At 50.0% G+C, this 15055-nt stretch overlaps 1 protein-coding gene and 1 non-coding gene across 8 annotated transcripts in view; both read left to right on the top strand.

Annotated features, from left to right (window-relative positions):
• Nucleotides 1-15055, top strand: part of NaPi-III (Na[+]-dependent inorganic phosphate cotransporter type III) — a 68837-nt gene that overhangs the window by 8525 nt on the left and 45257 nt on the right. The gene's annotated exons all lie outside the window — the stretch shown is intronic.
• TRNAS-GCU (transfer RNA serine (anticodon GCU)) lies at nt 12076-12148 on the top strand. The gene has a single exon. It is a non-coding gene; the product is annotated as a tRNA-Ser (tRNA).

The following is a 15055-nucleotide window of genomic DNA, read 5'->3' as shown; positions in this document are numbered from 1 at the left end:
AACTAATGCTTAATAGTTAGCTTTATATCAATTCTGTTAGGCTCCTTAATTATCCATATCCATATTTTAAAATTGTGTGAAGCCTTAGGTGAAACACCCTGCATATACACCAAGTTTGCTTATAGGAGTGTCTTCTTCGAGTACGTGTACGATAGAATTCAACATTCAGCGAAAACACGGGGTAATTCTACGGGTGGGATCAAAGTCCGGCACCTCCGCGTGTAGCGAGTCGTTAATTGGAGAGCCGCGCTTAGCTGCACCAGTGGCGGAATTCCAGCAGCAGATTGGACTCATTGTCTGCGAATGTTTCCGAGGCATATGCAAGAGCTGTTTTTGATACTGGCGAAGCGCAGCCGGCGAACCGGCAGCTGCCTTGATTCAGAACAACCGCTCGCTGGAGCTGGGGACGACGGAGCGATGAAGTAAGGCAGCCCGCGGGCTTTGTGGCCCTCGACTCGGTTTCGTCGCCTCAGCGTAGAAATATTTGGTTCCCTTATATCTTTCACGCGATTTCGTTGCATGTGGAATCGAGCCGGAATGGTGTTGCCGGTTTATGATGAAGGAAAAACGCTAAGGCGCTCGTGTGCTGTGCGATGTCAGTGCACGTTAAAGATCCCCAGGTGGTCGAAATTATTCCGGAGCCCTCCACTACGGCACCTCTCTCTTCCTTTCTTCTTTCACTCCCTCTTTATCCCTCTCCTTACGGCGCGGTTCAGGTGTCCAACAATATATGAGACAGATACTGCGCCATTCCCCCCCCCCCCCTAAAAACCAATTATTATTATTATTTATGATGATGTATGCCCATGTGAGTTTATTATTTAATAGTCATTAATATCGATGTTGTGCTTATAAGAGCAAGGAAATGGGGGGGGGGGGGACGGAAGCGAGAGAGTCTTTAGGGTGATTTGTATAACGCGAAGGAATCACGATGGCCGAAAAGGCAGACAGGCGCTACCGTTACCTGGTTACTTGGCACGTGTCCGTGTCTTCCTTTTCAGCCATCTTGTTTCCTTCGAGTTATACAATTCGTCGTGAACTTTAACCGATTTGCCCAACTTTCGGTGTTCATTAACGAAACGCAGAATGTAGCAGGTCGGAGCTCTTGACTCCACAGCGCTCGTGGAATGCGGTACAGGCCGCAACGCAGCGAACGGAACATCTGAACTGTTTCGTTTTTAACTGCGCGTCATTTACGCTTATCTTGCTGTATGTGCGTTGATCGGACTTTACGTTACGTGCATTCAGCATTGTGCTGATCTCTCTCCCCCCCCCCCCCCCCCTTTTTCATTTAACACCGTCTCCCATTCTTTTCTGTGGTGCAGTTCACGTAGATGTGTGGCCTATAACTGCACTGCAAATGCGTGCATGCGCAGATGTGCAGAATACCGTTCAACGATGACCTGCTTCTTGCGGTGAAGAATCAGGGACTCGGGCGCTACAGCCAGTGCGCAACGGGAGTGGGGTATTTTGACTAACCTAATTCAAGCGCACCGTCCTTCTCAAGAATTTTTGCTGCGTCTTTACTCGGGCCATTTGGCTATGTAGCCAAGTTCCTCGTTCAAAGCCTCCCATCCTCTTGTTATTCCACGGCACATGTGAAATGTATGAAGGTATTCAACATCGTCACCGTTCGATGCTGTAGTGCCGCTCTACGGCCCTATAGAGTGTCAGCATGGTGTGGAGACGCTTCGCCGCGATACGTACCAGGTTTGCAGTGAAATGTTGGTGTTGCTGCATCAGCTTTCCGTGGCTGGACCGGCACATGCTTAGACGAAATTTGCGAACATTTATTTCCACCTTTCTGTTCGCACGTTTTGAACTCGTAAGCGCCTACACCGAATCTTGAGTTTGAACGCCGTGGTCTCGGCTGCGTGTAGTTGCTATCTGCAACACTGTCCCATATCGCATGCAGGCCGCGAATTTTTTTTTTTTCAACGTGTGCCACAATTTCACGAAGTGCATGGCTAGATAGACATTTCGCGTCCGTCAAAATGCGGCTGCCGCTATACCGAATAAGCGTCCCCAAGTGAGCTAGAAGCTCACGCCGCTTCTGTGCAGTGCAAACGCAAAGCGAAACTTCGAAGCCGTAAAGGAAGAAAAAAAGAAAAAATGGCAATGGTTTAGCTCGGCTGTGCCAGGATATATGTAGCGAAAGCAAGTGTGAAACTCCCCGGTTGGCCTTGTTCACATATATTCCACAACGTATGAAGCACAGGCATAAACGTCCAGTATGACCTGTAGGTCCATGTTTGATTTCAGCACCGAGGCTATCTAAGGATTGAAGGGGTCGCGTCACTCTTACGCCTATTCTCTAGGCTAACGGCACGTTGTTCTTCGGTTTCTCGAGCCCGCCGCTGGAGTCTCTTGGTCGCATTCCATCGTTTATCATGGGCCGTCTTCAGTGAAGCAGGGCTCAGGTCTCTCCTCCGGCTGCTGTCGCTGCTGCTAACGGTCGAGACACCGGACGTTAAACGTGCCTGTCTCGCGGCGGCGTTTAGCCAGTCGTTCGGCGCGCTGTTCGTCTGTTTCAAGGCGATTCGTTTCCTCTTCATCTCGTTCCGCTGTCGATTCCAGGCCTCCGCCAGCTTATCAGAATTGTTGCCGTCCGTACTGTCGCCTCAACGGTGGTTGCGGCGCACGCCAGCTCTCCTTTTCAATCCTGTGACATCTTATCACGCATGCGACGCAGCTGTCGAAGCAAGCGGAGGCGAGCGCAACGACGAAGAACGCAGTGTGACGTCATACCAAACGGCGGCGAGCGGCGCGGTGTGACGTCATGCAAGATGGCGCGGCGAGCGCGCGATGCACAGTAACCTTCCGCGGCGAGGCGCGCGTCGTGACGTCACGTGCCTCGATGGAGTACCGCCACGGCGAAATCGCGAGTTTGCGGCCAATAAAGCTTTCGCTTTAAAAATCAGATACAGGTGTGGAAAGGTGTCTGCAACTGTCGCAGAAACGTATTCTAACCGGGTGCCTTCAGAAGCCCGCATATTCTATCGAGTCTGTCTTTCTTTTCCCCGTGTTTCTATCTTTCAAGCTTATCTGGATAAGGCGGGTAACCTATTCTACTTACGCGGTCATGCATGCAGTGTGTCATTTTAAACACGTGGCAGCTGTTTATCCAGGTGAGCTTGGGCAGGTCCTCCACTCCTAGCCTTCTGCTGCCTCGAGCCATCCCGACAGTATAGGTACTTGAACTGATTGCTTGGGCATGTCAGCTCTGCAGTGCGAACGCATGTTTTGCCGCAGAGTGCGGACTCGTAGGATACATAAAAAAAACTCGGAAAATATGCAAAGTCAGCGGGATTTATTTGTAATTCATACAGCTTGCAGAGGTCCCCTAGCATGCTACTTGACAAAGCATATTTGGAGTCTTTGCTGCTCGGGAGATGCCGCGAGAGACTCAAGTACATGTTTATGATTGTTCACAACAAGTTCGTAATTAACAGCAGCAAGTATATTGAGCTCGTCCCGGGTCGTTCCGACACGATCCTACCATTCCTGAAGGAGTACTCATGCCGCGCCGAAACATATAAGAATTCTTTTTTTCCCCGTAATGTCCTGAAAGCAAATATTGTAGAAGCTTCTACTGTGGAGTCGTTTACGGCTTTGCTTAAGAATTCATAGTAATTTTGTAGCATTAATTCAACTTTTTTTTTTCTCCCCAGTGCTAATTTTGACGCGAGGTGTCGTCTAATATTGTATGATGTCTCCTTTTCTCGTTCATTTCTTCTGTATTGTGTATACTGAATAGCGTGTACTACAAGGAGGTTTTCTTTTTGACAGAGTGCATTTTAAAGCCCACTCCTGCTTAATTAAGGCTTCCCAACAAAGCCAGCGGTCTTTTGTAAATAAAATAAATAAAATCTGCCGCTCAGATTGCGGACGAAAAGTTGGCCGAAAATCTGGCACACAATCCGCGGAATGCATCTTTGCATTACAAAATTAAAAACGGAGTGCTTTGATCGGCATTCTGCGACGTCCTCCCGCGTTCTTGCTCGCTGCGAGCACTCCCGTTTCGCGTGCTCTCCTCGTGCGCCAGTCTCCCGAGAGGTATAGTATCGCTCAAGGCCAGAACACAGCTCGTTAGCTCGAATCGACCCGGCGGACACGCGAACTTCTCTGCGGACAAAAGCAGTGCATTGCTTGATGAAGCAGATTCCGGTGGCTTTTCTTTCTTTTTTTTGTATCCGTCGAGTACCCTTGTGTTCTTTCTCTCGTGTGCATTGTCCTCCTGCGGTTCAAGCCAGTCCAAATCTCTCTCTGATTCCCTCTTCCCCGTATTTTCCTTACTTACTTTTCTGTTGTTTTTTTTTGTCACTGTAATCTGCAATGTATATATAGGTTCGGACATACGCCACTTCGTTTCGCGGTTCGCGTGGTCCTAGGAGGATAATCAAGAGTGGGCGTGTTTTTGATTCCTCGCCATTGTTTCTCTTTCGTTTGTAATTTTTGTTTCTTTTTCCTCTCTCTCTATATCTCTCTCTTTCCCTCAATTTGCTGCGCGCTTTTGTAACTCTTCTATCGCGATACGTTTGTGTAGCGACTGGATAGATAACTCTTCTGCAGTGCGCTCGCTTCGGTTTGTCTTTCTCGGAGCAGATACTGCATCAGACATTGCGTCAGACGGAGGACAACGCTAGCGCGCTTCGGAAGCGTAACCTTGCTTTGCGCCACTTGAGAAGGACAATCATGTCGCAGCCTCCCTCACTTTTGACCCCCCCCCCCCTTTTTTTTTTTAGTTGAAAGACACGCGAAGCCGTCAGGGCAGCAGGGTGTTGTGTAAACAGGGGCGTCGTTTCGAAGGTCTCCTTGAGTTTGCAAGATCCCCAGAGATGTCAGTCAGTTGCCGTTTTCTCTTCGGGTGGAAGGGGATTACTGGAGAGACAACTCTCGCATACTGGCAGTGTATATAGTCGCGGATATATTGATGGGGAACAAACGTTTTGCGTAAAATTTCGAATTTCCCGGTTATTTGTACGCCAAAAATTGGAGAATTACATTTGGATATTATACGCCAAGAGGAAAACTAGTTGGAGCAGTCTAAAGAACTTAAGTCTCTTGTCACACATAATTATGGTGCAACCAATAAATTGGCCAGTGCTCAAACTTGGTTACTGTCATATTGCTCGTGTATAGTTAAAACTATTTATGCTAACCGTGAAGATCACCAAGTTGTGCCTGGTCGTCAGTCTCCAAGTGTGTTGAGGAATTTGAGCATTAGCTTACAAGCGTCTTGGGGATGGTCGCTGCTTTGTCGTCATCACCTGAATTTCTTTCCCCCTCCATTTTCACTCCCTTCTCTCAAGACGCGGTTCATGCGCCTGAGTGAGTTACAGCGCTTGCCTTTTTTTTTAAATATATACCAGGTGTTTCAAGGAATACTTCGAGGGAGGTTTTTTGTGGTAAAAATATGGCTTTTGCCGCATAGTATATTACCAATGTTGGCGGACACCGGAAACCCGGTGAATTGTCTTAAGTAGTAAGCTGGTTAGCTAATTTCTGATAACTAAGTTTTTAACTGTCACGATAGGCAACTGGTTGCAATTAGAGATTTGTAGCCGGTCGTTAGTAATGACCGTATCAGTTTTTTAGAATTTCGAAAACGCGATTGCCCTCGCCACTGTGGCTCGACAAAATATGGCTGCATCGTGCGAAAATACATGCGCTTTCGAAAAGCATGCAGGCAAAGCAACCCCTCCAGTGCACGTAACTATAGTCGAAAAAGCCAAAATTTGTCGAGCCACAGGGCCGAGGGTAATCGCGTTTACTAAATTCTAGAAACTGATATGGCTATTACTAACGACCGGCTACAAGTCTCTAATTGCAACTGGGCGCCAATTCTACTAGTTAAAAAATTAATTGTTAAAAATTAGTTAATAGCTTACTACTTAAGACGATTCACCGGTTTTCTGCTGTCCGCCAACACTGGTAATACTATGCCGCAAAAGTCATGTTTTTACCCTGAAGAAACTATTTTCGAAAATTTTTGATAGTGTTCGCTGAAACACCCGTCTTTCTCCCTTTCCCTTCCTGCAATCCACTTTCAAGGCATAAGGGCGGAACGAGGTTTCTCACGAAATTTCTTTTTTGCCGCTATGTGATGCTGCTTTGCCAGAAGTTGAGGTGCTGTACTTTCGCGAGAGTCACGCTTCGGTCTCCAGTCAGTGCACGCGGCGTATTGGCGGCGCGCACTTACACACCGTGCTAATAACGAAGTGTTAGCGGTAAGCGTCGTTGCAAGAGTCTGCGCGTTCTTGCACTTCTGACGGTAGGGATGCATGCACTCGTTTAAAGTGTCTTCGGCTATTGTGTGTCGTGCCGCGGTATTAGAAAACCGGCGCCTTTCAGGCGCGCGTCGGCGCGACTTCAGTATCTTGACACGTGTTCGGCCTGAATTGATGGTGTCGAGAGGGTTCCTCTTTAAGCCTTGCCGCTCTGCCATTGTCACGGTACGCACACGCCGAGGTCGCGTGTTCCCGCCGCAGCTCCTGCAATCCGACAGAGCGCAGTTTGTTCATCATCGCGTTAAAAGTTCTTCGTGAACGCTATCTGCCATTGTTTCTTGTTGGACCGACTTTCTCTGTGCGTCTCCACTGCGCACGTCGGCGTGTGTTTGCTCTTCAGTCGTCGATAATTTGCTTCATATCAGTGAGTATGACCTTGTATTCATCGTCCGCACTTAGTAGCTTTTTGGAAATTGCCGATGAGGAACTGACGAGGTATCTCGTCAGGAATTTCCGATGTAGCAGCTCAACCCTGCGTTGGGCGCCGCGCGCCTGAAGCGATATAGATTCCTCCATATTAGGAGAATTATCGTTTCAGGTGCGTGGCGCGTCGCACGTGGTGTTGCGCGCACATCTGTTACTTACATGTGTTGCTCAGAAGAATAGGGACAGCAAAAATTTAATATATTTCTTTCTGTAACAGCGCTTTATGGGTGATCATTGGTTGACCAGTGCAGTGCAGTAACCCGCCAACTAAAAATAATCCGCGAAAACGATTTGTAGGTATACCATAAGATCGTATAATATATGTAGCTGCCATTTCCCAAGCTGTCGTGTCCATCGACGTGGTCAGCACCGTGACGTCAGGCATTGCGTCCGCAAGCACGGTCACGTTCCTGCACCTTTGGGACATGAAAGGAATCGCATCGCCAGTGAGGTTGCATTTGGGTCACTGCGATTTCGAGCCCTTGCGACCGCGCGGAGTTCGATGTCGACACCATTTTCTTAGCAACACACCAAACGGCGGGTGCTGTGGTCTGGAGGACAGAGCGCAAAAAATTAAGCAATGGAGGTAAAACTGTTCTCTTGCGACCGCGCGATCAACACATCACATGCTGGCCTGCTGAATGGAAGCTGACGTCACTTTTAGCACCGGACTTGCAGCAATCGACGTCGTAGGTTAGTAAAAGAATGTGTGCGCGGTCAGCGCGCACCAGTCACCATGCACACACAAGGAGGTAAATTATTGGTGGCTTATTCACGTTGTAAATGATTTAAAGCGGAAACGTACTTCCGCCAAGTGCGTTGAGGTCGCAGGTTCGAGTGCTAACATCGTCGGCCCTGCATTTTGGAGAGCCGTCGCAAAAAAAAAAAAACACTGCTGTTCTAATCGTCCCTATACGTATTCTACCTCTGCGAAAAAAAAAAAAAACCGGAAAAGTGGATGGAACATTTAAACTCTTCTTTAAGGATATGACGTGATATCATTAATGGGTTAATGCCCATATGTCCCGAATTTGTCGTTTTCGGCTTTACATTCATATTTTCCTGGAAGCCCTCGTATACCATTGTTGGCGCAGTGGTGCAGCGGTTAAGCGATGCGCCACTGCCCTGCGATGGCAGGTGCTGCCGCCGGTGGGACTTGTGCGACCCAGGTTGCTTTTTCCGAGCAACCTCTCGCGGCCAATTGTTAATTTAGCTGTCAGCTGCCACCGTGGCCAGTTTGCTCACAATCCGATGGAGAGGTTGTGATGACGCCATAAGGTCACGTGACCAAGGTTGCTTCTCCGGGGATTTTTCGCTCACAACGACGACGCCTATGCGGGATTTTCAGCAGCACGACAACCTTAACGCCAACGCGTTAAAATAATGCACCTCTGAGCTATAGCCTTCAAGCTTCTGAGCAATGCCGCTTTGTTATGGGTCAAAGGATGCGGCTTGCTTAAGTTGTCTACACTGCGGCGTCCCTCAAGGAATATCGTGCTGTATTTGGCTTAGTTCGTAATGACACTGCAGTGGTTCATTAGGGCTTTATCTGCGTTATCCCGTGGTCACAGCGTACACTGCTTTCGGTTCCTTGATTGGACGCGTGCCTCTATATTGTCTTCTCCTTTTGTCTTGTGCATCTCCGGCGCCGTTTCCGGTCTGGGATTCTGCAGTCGCGCACGGTTATGCTATCCGCACGGCGCACGTAACCAGAGCGGGAGCGTGCCGAACATTTTTTTTTCTTTGTTCGCCTGCCGTTGCTCCGGTATGCTTAAGCGGATACACCTCTCGCGGTTGGCGACGCCATCTGGAAGTGACGAATAACACTGTTTTGACGGTTCAAAGTAGTCGTTGCACCGAAATAAAACGGGGTGTGAACGCGATCGTCTATCTCCTCAAGTTAACCTTGTTCCTCAGTCTGAGACGTCCGATAAGGGCCTCCTATACAGAAGTTCCTGCAGGCCATTATAGAAAGCAAACTGATCTCACGTCACCTGGAGTGATGCAAGTTGTTTTTTTTTTGTTTACCATATGGCAGCGAATGTTTGTACTATTTGTTTGTTCATTCTTCAAAGCTGCTGGCACGCGGCTTTATCGCTTTGTTTGTGATGTAAGACCCGACCAGATTTACCTCGATTGATCGCATCCAGGCGGAGCTGACTCTACGTTGTTCCAGAATGTTGCGGTAACCTTGCACGCCGTATCTCGAAAGTTCGCTTTAAATTGAGCACGGCCGAGGGCTGCGGGCATTCTGTTCGACGACCACCGAGCACGTTTGTTGCTTTCTCCGCCGCCGAGTGATTCAGTCCACTGTAGGCGCAGGTGAGCCCTATGCTTCACTTTTAGAAGCACTTTTCGCCGTTCTCCTCATTTTCTGAACTACGTGACAATATCTCGTCCGCAGGTGGAAATGTTCAGATGGATTTGCCGCAACAGTTTCGCGAAGTAACGGTGCGGGCTCGTCACTTGTAATCGTTTCCTAGGCGTGTTGTCCAAGCACTGAATAGTGCTCAGGGAACGGTTGCCCGGCTAGAAGCGCTTCCGGCAGCCATATTGTAAGGATGGCAAACCTTGGAAGCATTGACACTGCGCTCCGCTTAGCTCGGGCACACGTGAAAGGCCACTCGGCGGCTGAGTTGAGTCGAACGCTGCGCTAAAGGTAATACATTTTTTGTGCAACTGGAAGCTTGGGTGTGCGGGGCGATGTCTTACGCAGTCTAACGCAGACGAACGAGCAGTCTCCATGGGCTGGCGCTCAACTTCACTCGTATGCTTACTATATCTGAAAACACTGGTTATACGCAGGTTTAGGAGCATGCAGTGCTGCGCCATTTGCACAAGAGAATTCTTCTTTCGCGCCTTCTTAAGTGCACAACCTTATTGCGCAATATATATTTCAGTGTTCTCTCGCGTTACCCGGGCATATAGTCGTCGGCCGCATGCTTATTTATTTCGGAATACTGTCAATCCCCTTTTTTGGATTTTTACAGTAGTGGACAAGAACACGTGGTATACAAATGCAGTTTCACTGACTAAAGCTTGAAGCTTAATAATAGGATACACATGCGACACATTTAGCGTATAACTAAGAAGGAATCAAGTCATAAAACAAGAATGGCGCTTGCATATCGTAAATTCATTGGAAGAAAGCACAACAGTAAAAAAGAAAAAAAATCAGATTCATGATGAAGTATAAGCGTATATATGCAATCGATTTTTGTGCGCTCTTAGAGCTATCCGTTGGAACTGCGGCTCTGGCTGTAAGTTCAGTTTCTGCGCTGGCTATAGCTAGGGCTATTTGGCTGTTGCCGTATAGTCTGTGACATCAACGTAGACCACGTCTGGTAAGTTTTTAAAACGTCTGTCAAGAGCCTCGGCCTTTTTCTCTGCGTTCCTTGTGATGGATGGGGTGCATGTTTTCAGGTATGGTGGTGGAATTATGAGTCGATTCCGCACGCTTCGCTGCCTTTCGACTTTGATTCCTTGCCGGCCTTCATAGTTAATGCCTAGCCTGGCTATGATTTTCCTGCCTGTGGGACTCCCCGCGAGTCTTTCATACTGCGATATCCTGACTGCTTCAGTAATCTCCTCGAACCCGAAACCGCGTGCTCAGCGGCGGAACGCCGTACGGCGCTAGTCACCGCGGCTGGCGATTGTTTTTCTCGTTATAGTACCGACCTGTCCGCACACTGTTTCGTCGGTGGCACTTGCACCGACGAGGGTCGCGCCAACCGGACCGTCCTTAGACATCTTATCGCGATCGCACTTCGCTCCCCCGGGCTTGTCGGTCTGGTACATCGCGTAAGGGCAGCAGCTGAAAGAGAGCTTCACCATGGCTGACAGACTGACTCACTGAATCACTGCCTATCTCTCGGTGGACGGCCACAAATATAGCCGCTCGCGATTGCTCTCCGAACCTCGTTTCAAGAGAAATTCAGTGAGAACGGCGTTCTGGATACGCGTGCTCAGGGAGGGAGTCAGAGAGAGAGAGAGAGAGAGAGAAGTCGGGACTCAAACCGCTGCGCTTTATTCAGATGCTCCCTTGCTCAAAAAATAGCATTATCGCGGCGCCGTTCTCGCCCGTGTTGTTGTTCACCTTCTTTCCGTGGTTGCCTCCGGTCCCCTTTGTTTGTTTATCTTGGCGTTCACGTACAAGCCCGGAGCTGTCTTGCAAACTTTTCTGTGGTCCCTGTCGGTCTGCTGTCGATTGCGCGATGCCATTGCATCACCTGGGACAGGCGGCGGCGCGAGGCTGTTTCAGCTGAGGTGTCGGGGTGAGTTGAGGCCGTTATTAGTGAAAACTATGTACTGAGTAAATATCCTTCCACGAAAGCCCGGGGCGCCCATGTTTGCATGCCCTAAAAGTGCGAGTGTTGTTCTAATGCAGGCGAAGCTCGACCTAGGTTAATACCATTACATAGCTGCAGCGCGGGCAGGCCCTGGCTCACTTCTACGGAGGCTTGTATGAGGGCTTCTTTTTTCGAAGAAACGATTAGCACGTGAGGTTCGAACGATCGAGCGAGACTTTCCTCGTAATTTCATTGTAAAAAAAAAAGAAGAAATGGGACCAGCGCGGAAAGAAAACCGTGCTTCCATGCGGCGGATCCTATCTTATCGCGAAGGAAAATCGTACACACGTGTCTCCTGATAATATGCAAACCGTCTCCTAGGGAGTTCCGTAGAGGCGGCTTGCTGCCGCGTTTCTCGCTACAACGAGGCGCTGTGTTCGAACGCAAGCTCTTTGTATAGTTCTTTTATGCAGTTGGAAATCGGTCCACAATGGCCTGGCTGTATACTGGCTGCATTCAGCGTTACGAAACGAAAAAAGGAAGTTATCTGTCGGATGCGCTGCTCAGTTGCGAAAGAACTTTCCCGAGAGGCGTCGGCCGGTTGGAACCTGTCTCGTCGCTTGGACCTGGCGCCGGTCTGGGGATATTAATTACTAGCTAAGTGCCCGTGTTCCTATTTCGAGCCATTATATCTTGGCACGAAGTCAGCGGAGAAAGCCGTCTCTTGGTCTTAACCCTCTTGGAGAAGGTGCATGATGGTTGCTATGCTGTGTACTGGACCGTTCTATACCCTCGCCCACTGACGAGTCCGCAGGCGATCGTCGACTCTGAAGGCCTGCTGTTCCGATTCTTGAGGTTGCCATGCGTGGGCAGTAGGGAATGACAAGCTCCTTACTTCCTCACTTGACGCTGTTCATTTTTAGCTGTGTTCTCTTTCCCTTTTCCCCACTTATATCCTTCCTTCCTTCCCTTTCCCCAGTGCAGGACAGCAAACCTTTATACCCTCCCTTGGTCAGCCTGCGTACCTTTCCTTGTCCAACGTCTATCTCGCTCTGTTTCGGGAGGGACCCGCCGCGGTGGCTCAGTGGCTTTGGCGTTCGACTGCTGATCCCAAGGCCGCGGGTTCGAATCCCGTCTGCGGCGGCCGCATTTCGAATGAGATTAGGAAGTTTGCGGGGATATGGTGGGTGCAGCCGGCAAAGGGACATGGGAGAGGTCATTGCCCTGCAGTGGGCGTGGTCAGGCTGATGATGATGATGATGAAATGCAGAATTTCCAGTGTGCTGTGCGAGGTCACCGCACGGTTACTCTTTCTTTACTGTGCCTGTTCAAATCGTTGAATTTGAAAGGATGGCGCGAAGTAGCGGATTTTTGCGTGATCCGAACCGCTTCTGGGCAAGTAACACCATCCATTGCGTTGCAAAAAAACTGCACGTCAGTTTCAGAAACGGTCCTTTTCGCCAACCATCTTTTGGAGAGTATTTTTTTTAACTTTCCGCGCGGAACCTGTCAACGCGGGGATATCCCGGCGAGCATGGCGTCCAAGGTGGCATCCTAATATCGCACTGACCCTGCTCAGCAACGGAGCTGTCCTCGAGATTCCACAGCATCAACACTTGACTCTGCACATGTAAGCGACCGCTTTGTGCGAAAAGACGACGTTCTTCCGTGTGATTTTAGTTCGGAAACAGATGACTGCTCGGCCCGGCCCGGACAGGTGCCCGCCCGTAATGTAAATGTTCGCCTTTGCCGAGGAGATTCGTTGCTTTCCGAACCTCTCTGAAGGGGCTGGGCGTGTGCAACATGCGGTCCGAACTTTTCAACGCTCGTGACGCAGTTCTGCGAGCAGAGCATGGCCTGTCTTGGTCTTTTTTTTTAATTGGTTTTGGGGGAAAGGAAATGGCGCAGTATCTGTCTCATATATCGTTGGACACCTGAACCGCGCCGTAAGGGAAGGGATAAGGGAGGGAGTGAAAGAAGAAAGGTGCCGTAGTGGAGGGCTGCGGAGTAATTTCGACCACCTGGGGATCTTTAACGTGCACTGACATCGCACAGCACACGGGCGCCTTAGCGTTTTTCCTCCATAGAAACGCAGCCGCCGCGGTCGGGTTCGAACCCGGGAACTCCGGATCAGTAGTCGAGCGCCCTAACCACTGAGCCACCGCGGCGGGGCAATCCTGTCTTGGTCGCTGCACCGTTTCCAGGATGTCTGCGTCCCTTCCGTCCGTCGCCAGCTGGCTCGAAGTCTCTTCTCTGCACGTGCTTGGCCGTGTTTTTCTTGGCTGCGCGCGTTTCCAATCGGCGCGGCTGCCTAGAGACAAACAGCGACCGACGGGCACCATGCAGTGTCTCGACTGGGCCACTCGAACCTGGCCGCCTTGTGCTTTTCTTAACGCCCGTGTAGTACGTACGCGCCACACTCAGCGGCCAAAGTGCTGATGCTGCGGCCGCCGCTGCGGGCGATAAGGTCTGCTATTTATGCCACGCTCTGGAGGCGTGATCCCCATGTGGACGGAGTGTGTGTGTGTGTCACTCGCCAAACAGCGGGCGGGTCGGGTCCGTCGTCCCCGTGTGTCAGAGTGCATGCGCGCTCGCGTTTGACGTCACACGCCTCGCTCTCGGGACGTCCCGTAATCTCGGACGGGGCTCGTTTTCCTTGCAAACAGAATGTTTATCGCACGCCCCCCTTTTCTTTTTCCCCGCGAGAAGCGTATCGGAGCCGGCGCGCCGGAGGAGTGGCGCATAGTCGTACCGCGCCGGTCGAGAGGACGTCTCCTAGCGGGACGTCGCGGTGCGATAAGGTGCGCGCGCTTATCGCCATTGCTCGTCTTCCCGAGCATCCATTCGCGTGAGAGGAGCGATATGCGTGGGATGAGGATGTGTGCTGAGCGTATGGTTTACTCCCCGCAGGCGTATTTACGAGCTGAAGGACGTTACCGGGGTTCTGCTGTGCGTGGCAGTACATTGCGTAGATAAGACGTTCTTTTTATTTATTTTTTACTTATAGACGAGGAGCTGTAATATTTATGCTGGCGGTTGAATTATTGAGCACTATCGGTGTTATCGCTACAGTGCAGACGCATTCGAGAATTCTTTACCCGTTATTGAGAAGCACGGCAGTCTTTCTAGGCTTGTGCATGTTCCCTTGTGTAAACATCCGCTTTGTCGATGTTGTGTAACGCTTAGCACTGTTGCTTAAGGAAGAGGTTCTGAGAATGGAACGTACGGTACCTAGCTGTCTCGCTCAGTGTGGACACCTGAACCACGCCGTGAGAAAAGTGATTGATAATGTGGTGAGAAAGGCGAAAGAAAGAGGTGAAGGTATGCCTTACGGCGCAGTTCACACCGAGGTTACATACGCCATACATGAGCGGACGAGGGTAGAGATATGAGGGTCTCGTTACGACACAGATATGAAAGAACCTAAATGCCACCGAAACCAGAGGTTGAAATCAAGGGACACCCTTTGAAACCTTGGGTGAATTCTTTCATCTTTATCCACCCGAGCAGAGAACTCTGCTTCCTGTGGGAGAATATACAGGGACTCTAGGGCTGCGCACCCCACCCCTAGTATAGGCGTTGACGGAGGTTACTAGTTTTTGTTTAGCCGCGGCGATAACGGCTGGCGCGTAGTCGTGTTGTAACAGCGCAGCTTTTGCAGTTGACGCTGACGGTACGTACAGGGCAATTTCAGCCCTAATGTGTAGGTAACGGAGTAGACCGGAGCTTATACATGTCCACAGCTTGTGTGGGAGTCTCTCCCGGTTAAGGGGCATAGCGCTGTCGTGGCGGAAAATTCTCTCCTTCCCCTGCTATCCAAAGAGAACGTTATTCAGGTGCGCGGTACAGCGTCTTCGAGAATGTGACGTATGTGATCATGTGATGCGATGGACCTTGCGATGGGTCTGCTACAGTACGGCACAGTACAGTGTACCGAATGCTCTTATGCAGTAGGGTACACTGTTGACAGCAGTCAGTGCTGTGTTTCGCTTCTTCGCCTTGGGAGAGGGCGAGAAGTGTGAGAACCTTCCATTTCTTAATTTCCTTGTT

The sequence above is a fragment of the Amblyomma americanum genome, chromosome 4 (assembly GCF_052857255.1).
Source record: "Amblyomma americanum isolate KBUSLIRL-KWMA chromosome 4, ASM5285725v1, whole genome shotgun sequence".
In the NCBI taxonomy this organism is placed as follows: domain Eukaryota; kingdom Metazoa; phylum Arthropoda; class Arachnida; order Ixodida; family Ixodidae; genus Amblyomma; species Amblyomma americanum.
This window is presented reverse-complemented; position numbering and strand designations above follow the sequence as displayed.